Genomic DNA, 18,564 nt, shown 5'->3' on the forward strand with positions numbered 1-18,564 from the left:
ATTGCTGTACCACTATAAACTGTTCAAATCTTTCTAGAATGTGATTTGCGTTGTGTTGCAAGAGTTTAAGACTCCATCAGGTAATTATGGTCAGGGAACCAGATCCCACGAAAACAACTTAAAATAGCACCACCGGGCTTCCCTGGTGGCACAGTGGTTGAGAGTCTGCCTGCCAATGCAGGGGACGCGGGTTCGAGCCCTGGTCTGGGAAGATCCCACATGCCGCGGAGCAACTGGGCCCATGAGCCATAGCTACTGGGCCTGCACGTCTGGAGCCTGTGCTCCACAACAAGAGAGGCCTTGACAGTGAGAGGCCCGCGCAGCGCAATGAAAAGTGGCCCCCGCTCGCCGCAACTAGAGAAAGCCCTCGCACAGAAAGGAAGACCCAACACAGCCAAATAAAAAAAATAAATAAATTTATAAAATAAAATAAAATAGCACCACCAAGGAGTTTTTATAAACGATGCTCATAGCACCTATATATAGACACCCCCCCAAATGGAACTCCATTCAGATTACAGAATGGTATGTTAACAGAATGAAATAGGAAAGGACTGACATATGGAAACAATCTGATGAAACCATTTGATGAACTCATGTTAAGGGACAAAATCGGTACAAAAAATAGTAGAGGTGGACTTATCAACTATGTTAAAACTTCCATAGGAACATTAGCAGCAATCAGGAGAGAATTCTGAACAATGCAAATTGCTAAGGTGTAATGTTTATTATGTTAAGTTGATCAAGATGGTTTAAATAATGATGATGATACTGACGATGTAAAGGCCTTTGAACAGGATTTCCTCATAATAAAAACACCCCAGCCCTGGTCCCGGGGGCAGGTAGGCTCAGGGCCCTGGCTAGACGAGGAAGGAAGAAGGAATGTAAACTGGGAGAGGAGGGGTTATGACTGTAGGTAGGGGGAGGGCCCCAGAGCTTCCCTTGTCAGAAGGGCTCTGAAAGACACCTCCACCAAAGAAACAAAGTTACACAAATAAACCCACACCATTTAACCTCCAACGTCCCGGGTGCTAACTCTTACTGCTGCATTTGCGCTCTCAATTTTACTAATACCTTATTTCAGCAACTTCGTAGGTGACACTAGGGCTCTTTGTGGGCTAGCCTAGGAACTCAACTACCATTTATAGCATTGTTTCTATGGAAATGTGTTTCAAGCTTCAAGAAACTGAGCTGCTGACAACCCTGGGGCACGCACGTGGTCTATAAATTAGGGAACTGAGACGAGAAGTTATTGCTGGGTCCTGGGCTCAGGAAGACAGCATGTTACTTAGATTCTGTGTCAGTTAATACACCACCAGCAATGATCCCGTTGGAGCTGGCTGGCGGTCACCGTAGAGGGTGAGGATGGGACCACGGCATCTAGGAATGAACACGATATTCTAGGAAAGCACATGGATATTCCCCACCCCTGCCTCCAAACCCACGCACAAGCCTGCATGTCATGGAAGACATGAAACCGGCCTGAGTACCCTTCATGAGTATCCAAGGAAGCCCTGTGCCCAACACGCTCTCCAGTTTCTCTCTGACTCTGGCAAACCGCCAGCCACAAGGCCCTATTTCAGTCTGATCCTGGAACAACAAACTCCAAATCTTTGACAGTTCTGGAGTTTGGCTTTAGCGGATATGTGCTTGCGATAACCCATCTCTCCACACGTTCTGTTGCGGTGGCTTCTGTGTTAGCAGGCTCCAACCTGCCCGCTCGAGGTCTGCCCAGGGCTCTCCAGCTCCACCCACTTCGGGACGCCAAGCAACACACGGAGTCTCCATTTCCTGCCTTGGACTGTGCTAGTCACAGGGAAAGAATGATCATGGGCCCTCCAACAGATACTCCACGTGACAAGAAAGTTCCCCACTAAGAAGAAAAGGCTACACACAGGGAGGCAACCCAAAGGGGGAGTGATGGGTGAGAAGGCCGTGCACTAGGTGTCCCAAGGTTCTGTGATGCCAGAGATACAAGGTGGTCAGAAGGCGGTCAGAAGACAGTCAGCTGCTCAGCCACAGGCCACACCTGCAGCTGCAAGTCCCAGCACAGCTCATGGCAAGATGAGAGGGGTCAGAGGGCCCTGCAGGCCAAGCCAGAGGTAGGCTGGATGAATGTGGGGGGTTTCATGAGGCTGGCTAAAGGGCAACTCTAAGTTTCAATACTATAATGAATCTGTGCAACACTGTGCAGGAGGTCATTTTGCAAAGCACACCCTCCCCACTGCCTGTGTGAACTACAGAAGAGAGAATCTGCCTCCCCCTGCGGCTGGGCCAGCAGGACCTGGCAGCCTCGAGGTGAGTGGGCGGCTTAGAGACAGAGCCTCAGGGCCACATGTACTCACTGGGCTGGTTCCCTAGAAACCCAGGTGCAAACAATCATCTGGGGCTCTGAGGCCACTTGAGGGTCGCCTGCATCAGGTCGAGTCCACTGGGAGCCCCGAAGTTATGTAGTTAGCCAACCTATGAAGTCAGGCTCAGCCAATCTGAACTCTCCAGCCCCTGCAGTGCAGGGGGCTGATAAGACACAGCAGTTCCTTCTTTCAGGTGGTAACAGATGGGAGGCTTGGAGTTCCTCCCCCTGGCCTCCTTCCCACCCAGATCCAAAGATGTTGATAAGTTAAGGTTTTATTAAGTATATAATATATAAGTATATACATGTATTTATTATATAAGTAGAGTATACTAATATATAATAGAAATGTTTTAAAGGTATAATATAGTCAACTATATTAATATATATTAGATAATATATATTAAAGTATTATATAAAAGTATATATGGAAAGCAATTTCAAACACACAAATACTCCACTCATAACCACTTCACCTGAATCTTGTATTTACCTTATGCCAATTTATACCATAGCCAATGGAATCAGTTTTTATGCACTCATCAAGCGTATGTGCAAGTTGCCTGTTAAAACAGAAGCCACTTTTTCACCAAAATTCTTCGGCACTTTCGCATGAATTAATATCATCTTCATATTAATTTAACAGTGGCACAATATTCCACTGAGTCTAGGTATCACAAATTATACAGCCATGTGGAACATTCAGGCTGTTTACAGTTTTTTGCTATTTTAAACAACGTTGCTATAAATATCTTTGTGCGTATAGCTCTTTTCCTTTCTAGAATTATTTCCTTAGAATAAATTCCCAAGAGTAATACTAGTACGTAAAAGGAAATTAACATTTTTTATAGCTTCAAGTTTTACATTTAAAAAATATATTGTTCTATGTGAGTTACCTGGACTATCTTTTTCAAAAGTAGTTTTCCTGACACCTCCCAATCCTACCAAGCAAGGTAGGATGGCTTGGAGGTAGCTCCATTGATTTGCTGGGGAGGGATGAGGAAGGAGGACAGAGATGTGAGTAGGAAGGTGGAGGACTGAGTTGGACAGGAGGAGGGAGCAGGCCCCCTGGAGGCAGAAACAAAGGCAGATCCCAAAACAGATCCCTCCCAAAACGGGCCAACACCTCCCTAGGACATCAAACCCACCCCACCACTCAAGTTTCCTCTGAGTTGATCTTCCAAGGGCCAAGAACAAAGACACACTTCAATGGGTTCCTAAAAGAGATCTTAGAAATACGATGTGATTCCTGGTCTGGAAACATATTTTGCAAACAACAGAGGCCATGCACTCACAGTGGTCAAGTAGGCCCATGCATGTGTGGGTTCAACTTTGAGAAAGAAAATCTCTGAAGAAAGAAAGTCCACCTCATCAGAAATGGTGGGAAATATGCTCCTCCACGGCTCTCTCTAGGTGGCATGCAGACCCCGGGTAACTATTCCACACCAGGAAGGTTCTTGTGAGGTAACACAGGTCCCACTGTGAGGCACCGTAAAGACACTGCCTGCCAGGCTCCGTTCACAGGCTTGGGGAATTTCTGAGCAGGAAAGAACCACATGTGGTGTAAGTGTCTCATTTTATAGACAAACTGAGACCCCAAGTGCCTGCTTTGGGGCTCCTGCTGCATCCTGCAGTCATTGTCAGGTGGGTGCCCCTCTTCCTCCAACAGAAAGAGCCACAGCCTGTCCTGACGGTCACTCGGCTGAACAGGGCTTTCCACTTTAGAGCCTCAGTGCCTCCTCTCATGCTGTGCTGACTCGTTCTCCCTAGTTCCTTCTCTGTGCAAAGCCAGCAGACAATGCCAGGCATGGACACTAAGGGGTCCTCCAAGGGCAGCTGGTGTTTAGCCCTCTTCAGGGGTTGGGCTGATGGGGAGGAAAGTCTCTGCCACCTTTAAACCAGCTCCTCACCATAGATGCCTCCTCAGGGTGAGGGGGACCCAGGTGCCGGGCTTTGTGGCCCTAAATCCCCTTCCCACCCTCACCAGGGTCTCCCTCAGGTTCAGAGAAACAGCAAAGCCACCAAGGCAGCAGCTCCACCAGCAGGTGCAAAGGGAGGCTGTCAGCTCACCAATCACACGTGTCCCCTGACCGAGGCCAGGTCCTGGGCCTGCCCCTACGCCCTCACATCCCCTCAGGCCGCCCTTCCGGTCCCATCACGGGACACCTACTGTGTGCCAGGCACAGTGCTAGGCCAGGGAGGAGCCAGGCACACCTGCAGCTGATGCCAGCATCCTCCTGTGGGGAAGGTCGATTGCAGAAACGCTAAGGTGGCAGCTCAGGAAGGCAGCAAGGAAGCAGGTGACTTCTGACCGGTTCTGTGGGCTTCTGCCAGGAAAAGGGCAGGGAGGACGGCTCCAGGCAGGGGGAACAACAATGCACAAGGCACAGAGGCCTGGAGGAGCGCGGAGGAGCGGAGGGAACATAGAGGGCGGCGCTAGGGAAGGGGGAGAGGCAGGAAAGGAGGTGGAGAGGTGGGCTGGGGCTCTCAGGGCCTTGGGGGCCTTTCTGAGGAATGTGAGGTTCCTCCTGCAGGACTTGGGCAGCCCTCAAAGGTTTTTAAGAGGGGTGACGTGATCAAAGCTGTGTTTTAGTAAAAATAGCTCAGATCCTTCCAAGACATCTTTTCCGCTTCCGTGTTGTTCTCAACACGATTCTATGTCATCTGGACAAAAATGGGCAAATCAGTGCAAACTGTGCCAGAGCCAGCACTGGCTAGGAACACTCCTGCTCCGTCCTTCCCGGGGGTCACCCTGACCCCACATTGGTGAGCAGGCCTCAGCCTCAGGAATTACCTCCAGTCCGGGGTGCAAGAACCCAGCCCTTGACACACTCAGCTTCGTGGAGGCAGCAGCTCCCCACTAACAGGCACCAGTGGAAAAGACCCTTGAAATGCTGGTAGCCACCACAGCCATGAGTCCAGAAGTTCAAAACTGCATTTTTCTCTTTAAAGCAAATTAATTCCTTCGTCTAAGGTTATTGGAACTGAATGGCCAAGATTTCAGTCAAGGTGCCCTGATGTCAAAGAGCTATAACCAGAGGATCTAAGGGCAAGAAGGGAGCTGGTGCTCACCGAACAAACACCCTCTTGTTTGGATGAGGAAACTGGGCAGGGATGCGACTGGCAATGCTGACAGCCCCAGGCAGATGAAGCCCTACCTCCTTTAGCTCTCTCTCAGGCAGGATATTGGATAGGACATCTCCACCAGGTTGACATCTTTAGAACGTGAGAAGAACCTACTCCTGTCACTTTGGACAACTTCGGCACCAAGCCTGAAGCCAAACCCCAGTCAAAAGCAAGGTAGCACCTCCCAAACACCTCACGGCCCTGTGGGTCTTGCCCAACCCCAGAGGAGAAACAGAATTTGTACTGTAGCTGCCTTTTAGCCAGAGAGAGCCAAGCTCTGGCCTCTGTCCTTACAAGGCAGCGCTGAAGTTTTCCAAGTGGAATCAGATGTGCAGGGAGGATCCAGATGCTAGGATGAGCTCTCTTTTCCACTGGAATCCTTCAAATTCCAGAGGAAAAATCCAACTGCTGATGAAATGCTCAGATCTACAGAGCATATAAGAATCCTAGGACTTCCCTGGTGGCTCAATGGCTAAGAATCCTCCTGCCAATGCAAGGGACACGGGTTCGAGCCCTGGTCCGGGAAGATCCCAATGCCGTCGAGCAACTAAGCCCGTGTCCCACAACTACTGAGCCTGCACTCTAGAGGCAACGGGCCACAACTACTGAGCCCACGTGCTGCAACTACTGAAGCCCACGTGCCTAGAGCCCGTGCTCCGCAACAAGAGAAGCCACCGCAATGAGAAGCCCGCGCACCGCAACGAAGAGTAGCCCCCTCTCACCGCAACTGGAGAAAGCCCGCGCATAGCAGCGAAGACCCAACGCAGCCATAAATAAATAAATATATTTATATTTAAAAAAAAAGAATCCTAAAGTTTAGCTGGAGGCTAAAGGATTCAGAAAGATGTCCAAAAAGATTAAGATCAAAACGTGGATATTTTCAGTGGCCTATGGGGGATGCCCCATCTCCACCTCATGTCCAGCACTGCCCAGTCATCCCAGTCTGAGGGCTAGAACGGGCTCTGGCTTCTATGGTGGACACTTGTCCACCTGGCATGCGTACCTGTCCCCAGGTTTAAGGAACCTGGCATTGTGAGTCCTTGTGGGAGGGAGAGTTCCACCTGCAACTGGGGAAGCTGTAACCTCCAGAATCTGTGAGAACATGAGCATGTGACCTAAGCTGGCCAACCAGATGCTCAGCCTGGGCTCTGCCTGTGGATTGAGTGACACAAAGAATCAGGGAGAGTTCAAAATTCATTCTGGAGGTGGTGGCAGCAGTCAGGTTAGCAGGCACCGGTGATGCCAGGCCAGTGGCATCATCACCTTGTCTTTGGTTTCAGCTACCCAACTTCCCACAGGTCCTGACTTGATTTCTGAGCCTCAGTCTCCAGATTTCCAGGACATTCAGTGAGTCACCAGATATCCTTCCAGTACATTCCTTTTCTCATTAATTTAGCCAGAGTCAGCTTCTGCTGTTTGCAGACCAAAGACCTAGACTACCCCAGCATGTCCTTCTACCTCTACACTGACTCCTCTGCACTGCCCCCCCACCCCCCCGAGACAACACCTAGGCTCAAGCTTCTATCTTTCCCTCCGGGAAAAGAGTCTCATCTAAATACACATCTGAGAGGATCACAGCCACCTAATAATCACAAATATGAACAAATGACGTAAATGCTGAATATAACAATTCATCCTGCCTCTGGTTCTAACCAGATGTCCCAATTTGGGGCATTAATATCAGAAATTAAAAGCATTATCACTCCCTTGGACTCTTCCCTATTTCCCCATCAGTTCAGGGAAAGGTGGACTTGGAGTCAAGAAACCTGCATTCTAGAACTTGCACATGTCACTCCAACCCTGGGGCACCTGGTGACACCTGCAGCACCTATTTCTCAGGGAGGTTAAATCAAATGAGAAGTCCCCACCCATGGCAAAGACCCAGGAACCTTCTAATTCCTAAGTCAATCATTCTTTTCAGTCCTCTCTTTCTTGACGTCCCCAATGATTAACAGTTGATAAATTTCAACTCAATTTAATAAAGACTTATGGAAAACTTGCCATGTGCCATGTGCTGTACTAGGTGCACAAAACCATGGTCCCTGTTATAAAATGCAAAGCTCCCTCCTCCTTTGACATCTATGACATCATGCTTTCCTGGTTTTCTTCCTTCCTCACCATTGGTTCCTTCCTGGTCTCCGTTGCTGACTTGCCTAGTACCGTACCCCTTAAACGGTGATCCCCTTGCCTCCTACTGCATGCTCTCCATGGGTGATGCCATCAGCTCCCCAAGCTCCAACCACCTTCTGTGTTCTGGTGATTCCCAAGTGTCTGTTCCAGAGTGTCTGACAGACAGAGGGGGCTACTGGGAGGTAATTGGGTTTGTCTGGAACTTGTCTTGGAAGCTGTAGCTGTACAGTAAGTAATCATTTTTACTTAAATGATGTTTATTTGGGGTAGCTTGGTTAGAGTTCGTGGAGGGGGCAGTGCTGCCCATTGCCATCCCTTGGGGGAGTCTCCTGCCCCAGACCCATATGTCCAACTGCCCACTAGAGCTGCTTTCTTGGGTGTCCCGGAGGCACCTCCAACTCAACATGTACAAAATTAGACTCATTGTCTCTTCCCTCAAAGCTGCTCCTCCTTGTTTGTTTCAAGCAGAAACCTAAGGAAACACTTCAACTTCTCCCTTGCTCTATTCATTTGGTTGGTCCTCAAAGCCTGTCAACCCAACTCCCTCGACACCTTCCTAATCCAGCTTCTCCCTCCCCCACCGCTCTGGCTCAGACTCCTCCATCTCACCCCAGGGACCACAGTGACCTCCTGCAATGACCTCCTCACTGGTCTCTTTACTGCCCATTTTTCCCCAGCTCCAGTCAATCCTCCACATCACACTGAGTAACCTTTTAAAAAGAAAATCTGATCCTCTCTCACCCTCACACACACACACACACACACACAATCAGTCCTCAGTGGCTCCCCAGTGCCCTCAGAGTAAGGTCTAAATCTCTCCACTGACACAAATGGCTGGCCCGTGACCTGGCCCCTGTCTGTCCTTTCTGCACCCCCTCCTACACGTGCTCCATCACACCCGCTGCTTGCAGCTGCTGGAGAAGACCGTGTTGTGTCACGCCTCCACTCCAGGCCCTGCCTGAGCTGCTCCCTGTGCCTAGAATGCCCTGACCCCCTTTGCCACCTGGTGGACGCCTACTCGCTTCTCAGGACTTGGCTCACACACCACTTTCTCCAGAAAGCCTCTTATTCATTAATTCCCCAGGCTTCCCTGAGCACAGGGACCATGCAAGGCACTGGGGCCGTCCTAGACCTTTCCTAACGGTCCTCTCTCCTCTGGCCTGGCAGAATCTGAGCCCTGCAGACCCCTGAACAGTTTCACATTGACATCCGTGGCACTAATGGCTCTTGGCTTTTGTGTGTGTCTGTCTCCCTCACAGACCGTGAACACCTTGAAGGGGGAGGCATCCCCAGTACCTAGCACAGAGCTAAGCACACAGTAGGGACTCAAAAAATGCATATAGCATGAGTGAGTAAAAGAAGGAAGAATGTGGGGGAAAGCACTCTATAAACAATGATGGGCAGGGTTCCACTGCTACTGCTGTGGCCAGGTTTCTTTTTCTCCATAACTGGGAATTCAGATCCTAAATGCCAGCTGGGTAGCCAGGCTCCTTGGAGGAAATCCTGAGCCTTTCCCCACCTCTAGTGCAAGTGGAAGTGGGGATCGGGGAGTGGATTTGGCTCCTAAGTTGTCCCAAAGCACATGCTACTGGGAGGCCACAGAGGAAGTAGACACAGACTCATGAGGTAGATTCCTTGCAGGCCCCTTACAATGGCCTGCAATAGGGAGGCTGGGGAAGGGAAGCAGGGGAAGGGGAGAGGAGAGCGGATGTGGAGGGCTAGGGCCTTAGAGCAGAGAAAAGTGTCTGCTCCACATGGCACTGCCCTCGCCCAGCCCCACAGCAATGACAGGTCACCCCAAGCATAAGTCCTTCCTCTGCAATCCTGCAGTTAAAACCCACTCCATGGATCTCTCCGTTGCACCCTGCTCACCTGTTCAAAGAGCCTTTTTTGCTTAACGTCCTATGGTCATTTCCTAACTTATAAACCCTCCATCTATTCAGGGGTGAGCACGGGCTAAGAGCCCTGAGCCTGCTGCCTGCTGCCTGCGGAATATCACAGTATAAGTATCTCAGCATGCTGAGTGAGACTGTAGTATTTGAACACACACATATTTCATACTACAGAGCCCCCAAATTCAAGACACTTCATCTGCTGCTTGACCTTGGAAACTGCAACTTCTTCCAGAACTAGAGGAACAGCCTAAGATGAATCTAAGTATCAAGAGCCAGTATGTCTGCCGCCTACCTGGTGCCCTCCTAAGGGACTTTCAAGGTTAATCTTGATTATATTCTTATTTTTCACTTTACACACTGACTTTAGAACCTGACCCCCAGAAAATGCAACTCCACCAAATTCCGTTCTTAAGTGACTAATCCACCCTGAGTCTGTTTTTCCCTCTGACTACAACCTATCTCAGAAGCTGACTGTCAGCCTCCTGGAGAGAAGGGGCAAGTGGGACCCTGCTTTGCACCCCTTGTTGTGCCACATGCAGTGCTGAGAGCACTGCAGCTCTTCTGTAAATGCCCAGTGAGGACAGTTAGCCTTGTGTTAACTGGCTGCCCAAGGGGTGCTAAGTCTGTGTTCCTGGGCCTTCTAGCATCCCTCTTCTTAAAGACCTCACTCCAACCCTGGTTTTTGGTTTTGTTTTTTGTCAAGTTTCTTCTTTTCAAATCTTTGTGTACTGCCTTAAGGAAACTAAAGAGATGGAATTGTAAACAAAATCCTTGGTTTACAAATAGGCTGGAACTGATGACTGTGATGACTAAGATGATCAATGCAAGATGGTGAAAAGAAATGGAATGTGGGGTTTGTGCCTGACCCTTCCATTTTGCAGCTGTGTGACCTTAGAGAAGTCAATTATCGTCTCTGACCCTTAGTTAAAAGTGAGTTACTGTAGGTTCCCTTCCCAGATTTAAATTCTCTGAGATGCTGTTACTGCAGTTACTATAAAACAGAGGCGGGGGACTTCCCTGGTGGCACAGTGGTTAAGAATCCACCTGCCAATGCAGGGGACACGAGTTCGATCCCTGGTCCAGGAAGATCCCACATGCCGCGAAGCAACTAAGGCCGTGCACCACAACTACTGAAGCCCGCGTGCCTAGAGCCCGTGCTCCTCAACAAGAGAGGCCACTGCAGTGAGAAGCCCGTGCAACCGCAACTAGAGAAAAACAACCCGTGCAGCAACAAAAACCCAATGCAGCCAGAAAAATCCAATAAAAAACAAAAAGAGAGGCGGGATGATAGCAGTCCCTAAGGTCCTAAAAGTTATAGAAGGTTCTACAGTTCTAAAAATTGATTATTTTGTGAAACAGCAGATTCTATTGGTTTATTAAGTGCAGTTTATGCATAATTTTTCAGAAAGCTTTCTAGGTAAATCCCAGCTTCACCCCTTTTATGTTCATCAAGAATTTTCAATTAAAAGTGAATTCAACATATTAACTGCAACATTGTATGTAATAGCAAAAGACTGGGAACAGCCCAAACGTTCTTCAGTAGTAGACTAGTTAAATAATTGATGGCATTTTCATACGGTGGAATACAATTTAGCCAATGGAAAAAATGAGGTGGCTCTATGAGCACTGATATAGAATAACTTCCAAGACACATTAAAAATGAAAAACACAGAATGCAGAATGCTGTGTAGAGTATGCCAGCATTTGTTTATAGATTCATACTTTCTTCTATGTGCAAAAGCTACATCTGGAAGCATAGCTGAAAAATGACAAACTGTAGTTGCCTAAGACAGGGACACTGACAGAATGAAGAAATGGGGAACAATAGAGGATGGAAAATTTATTTTTCCAAAGGATTATGTTATCAAATTTATCAGTATTTTCTTATAAGTTCTGTTTTGTCTCTTTCTTAAGAAGGTCTTCCTTCCCTCAAGGTTAAAATACACATTTATTTTTCTAATTCCATTGCATTTTTATACGTATGTATATATCTGTATAGTAATCTATTGTCTATATTGAAATTATTTTTGAGACTTACTTTACACTGTATAACTTACATCTTTTGAATTTTGAACTACAGATATGTATTACCTGTTTTTTAAAAATTGAAGTATAGTTGATTTACAGTATTTTATTAATTTCAGGTGTATAGCATACTGATTCAGTATTTTTACAGATTATACTCCATTAAGTTATTACAAGGTAACAGCTATAGTTCCCTGTGCTATATAATATACCCCTGTTGCTTATCTATCTCATACATAGTGGTTTATATCTCTTAATCCCATACCCCTAACTTGTCCCCCTCACTTTTCTCTCCCCTTTGGTAACCACTAGTTTGTTTTCTATGTCTGTGAGTCTGTTTTTGTTTTGCATATACCTTCATTTGTATTATTTTTCATATTCCATATATAAGTGGTATCATACAGTATTTGTTTTTCTCTGCCAGAGTTATTTCACTGGGCATAATATTCTCTAGGTCCATCCATGTTGCTGCAAATGGCAGAATTTCATTCTTTTTTATGGCTGAGTAATATTCCATTGTATGCATATACCACATCTTTATCCATTCATTTGTTGATGGGCAATTGGGTTGTATATTACCTTTCTGAGAAGAAAACTGGGGAAAAAAGAATCTACCAGATTTTATTTTAAAAAAATCTTTTTTAAGGAATTTAGTGTGTAGGGTGCATTTTATAGCATGTGAATTATATCTCAATTAAAAAAGAAAGAATCTAGCTTATATGGCAAGGTTGAGATTGCTAGCATGAGAACTGGGTGGAGACAACAGAATCTTCCTAGTTAAACCTGATGTTAGGGTTTAGCAAGGATCTCCCCAAGACTCAGTTTTATGGTTTAGCCTAGTTTTATAAGTCAATACCTATTTGGGCAAATCAAAGCTATGGTCAACCAGGAAGCATCTCTTTGCCTTCCTCACAAGTGTGTCTGACAGTTGGCCCTACCTCCTTCTATCAGTCTGGTTCCCTTGGAGGAACCCAGGTAATGGATGCTCTCCCCAAAGAGCCAGTGCTCAGGCTTAGGACATCCTGGGGCAGATCAACTAGGCCCAAATAAAGACAAGGAGGAGCCAGTGCTGAAGCTGGACAGACACTGTCTAGCAACCAGGGGGAAGAGGTGCTGGAAAAGAAGCTGAACAAGAGGTACAAAGCTAGGAGGCCCCAGAGAGAGGCCAACAGGCAGAAGGAGGCAGGGCTGGGTAAATGTTCAGAATAAAGACTGGGAACCAATTGGGATATATGTATACGTATAGCTGACTCACTTCGTGATACAGCAGAAACTAAACTCCAATAAAGATGTTAATAAATAAATAAATAACACCCCCCCCCCCCCGGCCAAAAAAAAAGACTGGGAACCATGGTCCTTGGCGCTTGGCTTGGGTGTGTGCCTATGCACAGCCAACAATATCTGAAGGCCACTGCATCTGCTGCATCTTCCTCATCATCCAACATTCACCAGGAACCCCGGGGCTGGGAATACAAAGATACATAAAACAAGGACTTCCAGTTTAGTTGAAAAGTGATAACACTGATCCACCCAAAAGCACATTTAAGAAGCTAAATGAAGGGTATGATCGGAGCTATGGTCCAAAGGAGAAGCTGAAAATCCTTTAGACCAAGTTTCAAGGATTCTTCATCAGGGGCCCCCAGTGGATGTTACTGGAGTTCCAGGGAGAGGCCCACAGGGTGGAACAGGGGACATTCTTAAGGAGGGCAACATGAATAGGGCTAAAAAGGAGAGCAAGACTGAGCCAAGTAGGAGAGAGGAAAGACGAGGCGTTCCAGACTTCCGGGGAAGCATGAAAGGTAGGAATGCTTGCCACAAGCAGTGTGGACAAACACACAGAGTGGGTCACCAGGTCAGAGCAAAGGGCTAGGGCAGGAGAGCAGTGGAGGCCAGACCCCTGTGTGGGAGGCCCTGACTGCCATCCTAGAAGTTTGATCCTTACTGTGCAGACAGTGGGGAGCCACTGAAGGTTGCTGAGCAGGAGGCTGACCCTTGCAAACAGGCATTTTAAGTGAGATTACAGAGGAGCCCTTTATCCCAGACTTTTTCAAAGACCTGTGTGTATTTCAAGTGGCACTTGAGAGAGAAAGTCGTAAAGCACTGCCCTGTGTCATGTAGACAAAGAAAAAAAAGGTTGAAGGGTCTCACAAAGAGATGCTTCAGTGAGAATGAGAAATGAAGGGGGTCTCATTTTAAAGAAGGAAACAAATTTGCAGGACAGAACTGCCAGGCATCTGGAAAACTGCAGCACTTTCTTCAGAGTCTGGAATGCCCTCTTTTGGCTGGAGGTGTTCTGCCTCCTTTTTTGGAGGTTAGTTGTGATGTCAAAACATGGAACTGCGGTGTAGGGAGGCAGCTGGGAGGAGGTAGATGAACAGAAATATAAATACTGGGCCCGGAGAGCATAAAAGGCCTCCATACTAAGACCATCCCCTTGCAGAGGACTTTGCCATCTGCCTCTCTCAGTGGAGCCTTGGAGTTTTTGTCAAAGTTGCTGGGAGCTTCCTAACTACCCAAATAGTTTCTCCTCTTAAAACAATAAAAATGATTTTTAAAAATCGGTCACATTTTGATTCAGAGCTTTTTCTATATTGTTCCTACTTGTGCACAGTGAGGCAGTAGGCAGGGCTGCTCTGGGGCCATGAACTGGGCAGTAACTTTAGGCCATAAATCAGCATTTATGTAAGGTGGAAGAGGAAGTCAGGATTAAATTTCCGGTCTTAAACTGGGCTGGGTACAACTGCAGGGCAAGTTCTGTGAATACAGAGGCAAAGCTGAGCAAGCCAAGGGAAGGGCATGCATGAGTTATGCAAAAAAATCAACCAGGCTGAACTGATGACATGGACGGGCAACTGCTCCAGGTGGCCCCACAATTCTGGGGGGTGGGGGGTGGGGTCTGAGTGCTTCCTTCTTTGGCCTTTTCTAGGGGTCCCTCTCCCCTGCTCTCCTGCCCACACTCCCTGGGGCCTTTGGGCACTTTTAGTCTCTGCACAGTCTACATGAACACAAAAGATTGCAAACTCAAAGCTGTCTTTCCGCTGGAGTCAGAAGGGAATGCTCCCCTCCCCGCCCCTCTAGACTAGTTCTGGGTACCAGCAGGCTCTTACTAAAGCAGCCATGGTCAGGTGATACAGCTGACCAGGACCTTGACAGTCAAGTTCACTGAAAACCCAAATGTACCCAAAACAAGGGGTTGTGCAACTCATGGGAACCCCTACTTCTGTGGTGTTTTTGCTCTAACCCTCATTCCCCTGTGGCAACTGTGTATGAAGTCCCAGACTTTCCAGAAACGTCCTGATTTCACATGCTTTTCCTTGAGTCTCTGGAAGCACATAGGTGTCTGCCAGGGAATATGCCCTAATGTTTTGGTTTGACAAATGGTCACTGTGCCCGTGACACGCAGCTGGCATGAGGTTGCAAAACAGCATTTTCCCACCAGGTGAAACTCTGTTACTAGGCTGGGGAGAAGGCCAGGCATGGGGAAGCTCTGGTGTGCCAGGCCATCGGTACCTGCTGCCGAGTCACACAGTCCCCTTAGCAGGGCTGAGTGCTACTCTGGCAGAGTCTCTACCTACGGCAGGGAGAGAGGGGGCTGAGATTTGGCATGTGGGAAGAATGACCCAGCATGCATCCTGTACATGTTTTTGACTGTGTTTTAAATCCCTCTACTACAGTTAGCCACCTCTGAGGCCCTCAAGGAGAACCTGTTTGCCTTCTTTCCACACTTGAAGGCTTAGCTCCCTTCCTGCAGCACAGCAGTTCAGGAGGTGTGAGGACACCCACCCTGGCCTGTGCAGCAGGCCTTGCTCAGGAAGGGGGTGGGGGAGTTCCTCTGGAGAAAATGAACATGAGTCACTCCTCTGCCTCCCCCCCCACCCCCACCCCCTCGGACCCTCGCCCCCGACACTGGCACAGACACACAGCCTAAAGCCCCAGCACTCTTCCCTTTGCCCAGAACACAATGAAGGAATTAGGACCCACCTACTAAGTTTCTGCAGCTGACACTTCAAGGCTCAAAGTCTAGCTCACCAGCACAGTCACACGTCTGACGTGTCCTCTTTGCAACCAGGCCTCAATCCAGCTGCCATGCAATTTTGCTAATTCAAACTGCTTTCCCGTTTAGGGATGTTGATAGCCATCTCCCATCTCCTTTTCCTGCTGACATCATCCCACATTTTCTACAGGCACAAATAAAGGTACAGTTCCTGGGGTAGTTTTCAGGCTGCCAGAGGTGGAAGTGAAAAGATCCTGCCCTCCCGGGTCCACTTCACTTCTCTGGCGTTTGGCAAATTGTCCGAGTTTTAGGGATAAATGAGGAAATAAATCACCTAGCTAAGGTGAAAGGCCAAAAAGAACTTGGTGACTGCAGCTCAGACCCAGATCTGTCCTGGGCATCTGCAATGCAAATCTGCATTTTGTTCTCTGCCCCCGAGGTCTTGCACAATAGCCTGTGTATAAACATCCACGCCAACAATGCCTGACTGTGCAATCACGCTGTAATCACAGGCCGCCAGGAAGCTGCTGCTAGGAACTGCACCATTCAACTTCTAGACATCCCATGTCAAAGGAGTCTTCACGGCACGGACGTACATTCCTGCACACACCAACGCGTCCCCGCCGCCGCCGCCGCCGCCGCCGCCGCCGCCGCCGCCGCCACAGCTGCTGCTACAGTTGAAGACTCCAAGCCAGGGAACTAGGGCGCCACCCGCCCGCCCCGCCAGTCCCAAGTTACTATGCAGGGATGTCATAAGCTTCTCAGCCGTTCTTAAAAAAAAAAAAAAAAAGCCTGCTCCACGAGGCTACCGAGGGCGGCGGGAACCACCATCAAAGTTCCCAAGCACATTCCTGCAGCCCTAGCAGTTTTCGAAAACAGAGAAGAGTGAGATGCCTCAAAGAGTCCACTGGAAGCGGGTTTTGAAGTTTTATATAGAAAACACTCACATATGTAGGTGGGTGCGCTGACAGCTTTTACGGCTAAATTGCAAAGTGTTAGGCCTTAGTGATTACTGTCAGGCTCGGGACGTGGTGTGGGAGGAGAAAGGGTGGGGGAGTCAGAGGGATTTGTTCAAAGGGGGCTTGGGGCAATTCTGGTTTTGCATTTTGGAAATGCGTAGGTTTTCCCAAACTTCCGAGTTGCTCTGCTCTTCGTCATTGTCAGGCCAAGCTAAGAAAAATCGGGGGAAAGTTCCTTTAACTTCCTTCCTGCGACCTCGGCAAGGGCTACGAAGAGGAAGACCACGCTTCCTTGGGAAGCACCGGGCGGGAACTGGGGGACCGCTGCGCCCAGCCTGTCGCGATGGGGGGCGCCGGGCGGAGGACTAGCCTCGGACGCAGGACACGGGAGGCCCCTTCCCTGCACCCCTCCGCTAGCCAACGGCGCCCGGAGCGGCCCGGCTGCAGCCCTGGCTGGTTTAAGTCCCGCGACAAACCGGCGACCACAGGGGCGCAGCCCGGGGCCCGGATCCCGGCCGCCGAGCTCCCTCCCTGCAGCGCCCCTCGCACGCAAGCCCCGCGCAACCGGCCCTACCCGTTCCGCCACATCCCCCCCCGCGCGGCCAAGCCCCTGCCCCGAACGTTTCCGGGCACCGCGTCGGCGCCCCGGCTGCGGAGGGGCTGCCGAGCTCCGCGGCTTACCTGCGCGCCGGATCCCGGCGCCGCTCGGAGGGGCGCGGGGCGCAGGCGAGCAAGGCCCGCAGACTCAAACTTTGTTGCTCTCGGGACGGCGCAGTCGTCACTTCCTCGCTGAACGGGTGGCGCGGCCCGGGCCGTGACCCAGCAGCTCGCGCGGTGGCGCGCCGGGCCCTGCAGCCGCCCGCGCCCCCGGCTCTGCGCGCCCTCGGCTGCGGGGGGAAGCGGACTGCAGTCCGCCGAGCCTGCACCCCTCTGGGGGAGGCTCGCTCCAGCAGGGTGGTTTCCGCGCCGAAGAAGTGCGGTCGAGGCTGCTCTCAGGCTGTATCTGAAAGATGGTGTTGGGGTTCAGGGACCCAGAGCTGGGGTTCCGGGAAAAACAAAGGATGGGGAAGGAGAAAGTTTTTCAGTTTGGTGTTGCTGCTAGAAGGTCCTGTTGGAAAGCACAGTGCTCTGTGTTTGTTTTTGCTTTGTTTTTGTTTCCCACCAAATAATGCCTAAGCTGGGCCTTAAAACGCGGGTCTCCTCTTCCCACATTCCCTCAAAAGATCTGCACACTTGTCCTTCGTCATTTCCACTAATTATAAGGGAACAGGACGTTCAGCGTTTATGACTTCAGGGGGCTATTTCAGCGCCCAAGTTGGGGCTGAAAAATAGTTTCTGTTCTAATCCTCCCCCGCGATTTCCACCTCCTCCTTTACAGTCAACTCACAGGTCTCTTTGGGGCCTGATGCATTCCGTATTTCGTCACGGACCAAAAGTGACTTGGAGGGTAGGGTGGAGTCCTGACAAAAGGAGCTTCAGGCAGTAGTAATTCTGAAATTTATCATTGCCCAAAATAAATTCGCTCACCCTATTCAAAACTACAAAAACAAAAGGCCATCTTTTTGGTTCCTGATAAATAGCAACAAAGTAGTTAAACAGCGGTCTTTCGGGAAGAATTCCTGATCCGGTAAAGCTGGAAAGAAAATGGGTTAGCTTTTGCTGTGGTTGAGGAAAAAAAAAAAAAAAGACATTTGAAACTGCAGTGGAGGGCTTTCCTAATAGTAACGTTAGCTTCATTGCAGCTTGTTGTGAAAACAGGGACCCTTTCAAAGGTGGTTCAAAAGCATCAGTTAGGGCTCCACAATTTTCCCTTTTTCCCCAAATACTGCTTCTACAAGCACATTGGCCAGATCACAGAATCTTCCATTCTAATGCTTCATCTTTTTACTAAAGCACAGGAAACTGCAGAGTTGAGTGAAGGCTTTGTCCAGAAAGGTGGATGTAAAATTGATAGAAAGTAACATCTGAGAAATGATCCCCGGGTCTGTGTTAATACCTAATGGGAAGCCACAAACGCAGACTTACCCAGGAGTATGAAGATAGAAGCTCTCCTAGCAACATGAAATCCCCCACATTGCAGCC

General features: G+C 49.0%; 1 protein-coding gene across 1 annotated transcript in view; it reads right to left on the bottom strand.

Moving 5' to 3' along the window:
* ELMSAN1 (ELM2 and Myb/SANT domain containing 1) overlaps nt 1-17,357 on the bottom strand; it is a 67,254-nt gene extending 49,897 nt beyond the window's left edge. Inside the window, exon 1 of the mRNA XM_029237309.1 lies at nt 17,164-17,357. The gene's annotated coding sequence lies outside the window, so the exon portion shown is untranslated. The remainder of the gene's footprint in view (nt 1-17,163) is intronic.
* Nucleotides 17,358-18,564: the final 1,207 nt, after the last annotated feature.

The sequence above is a fragment of the Monodon monoceros genome, unplaced genomic scaffold (genome assembly GCF_005190385.1).
Source record: "Monodon monoceros isolate NGI ecotype Baffin Bay Population unplaced genomic scaffold, NGI_Narwhal_1 Super_Scaffold_21, whole genome shotgun sequence".
In the NCBI taxonomy this organism is placed as follows: Eukaryota; Metazoa; Chordata; class Mammalia; order Artiodactyla; family Monodontidae; genus Monodon; species Monodon monoceros.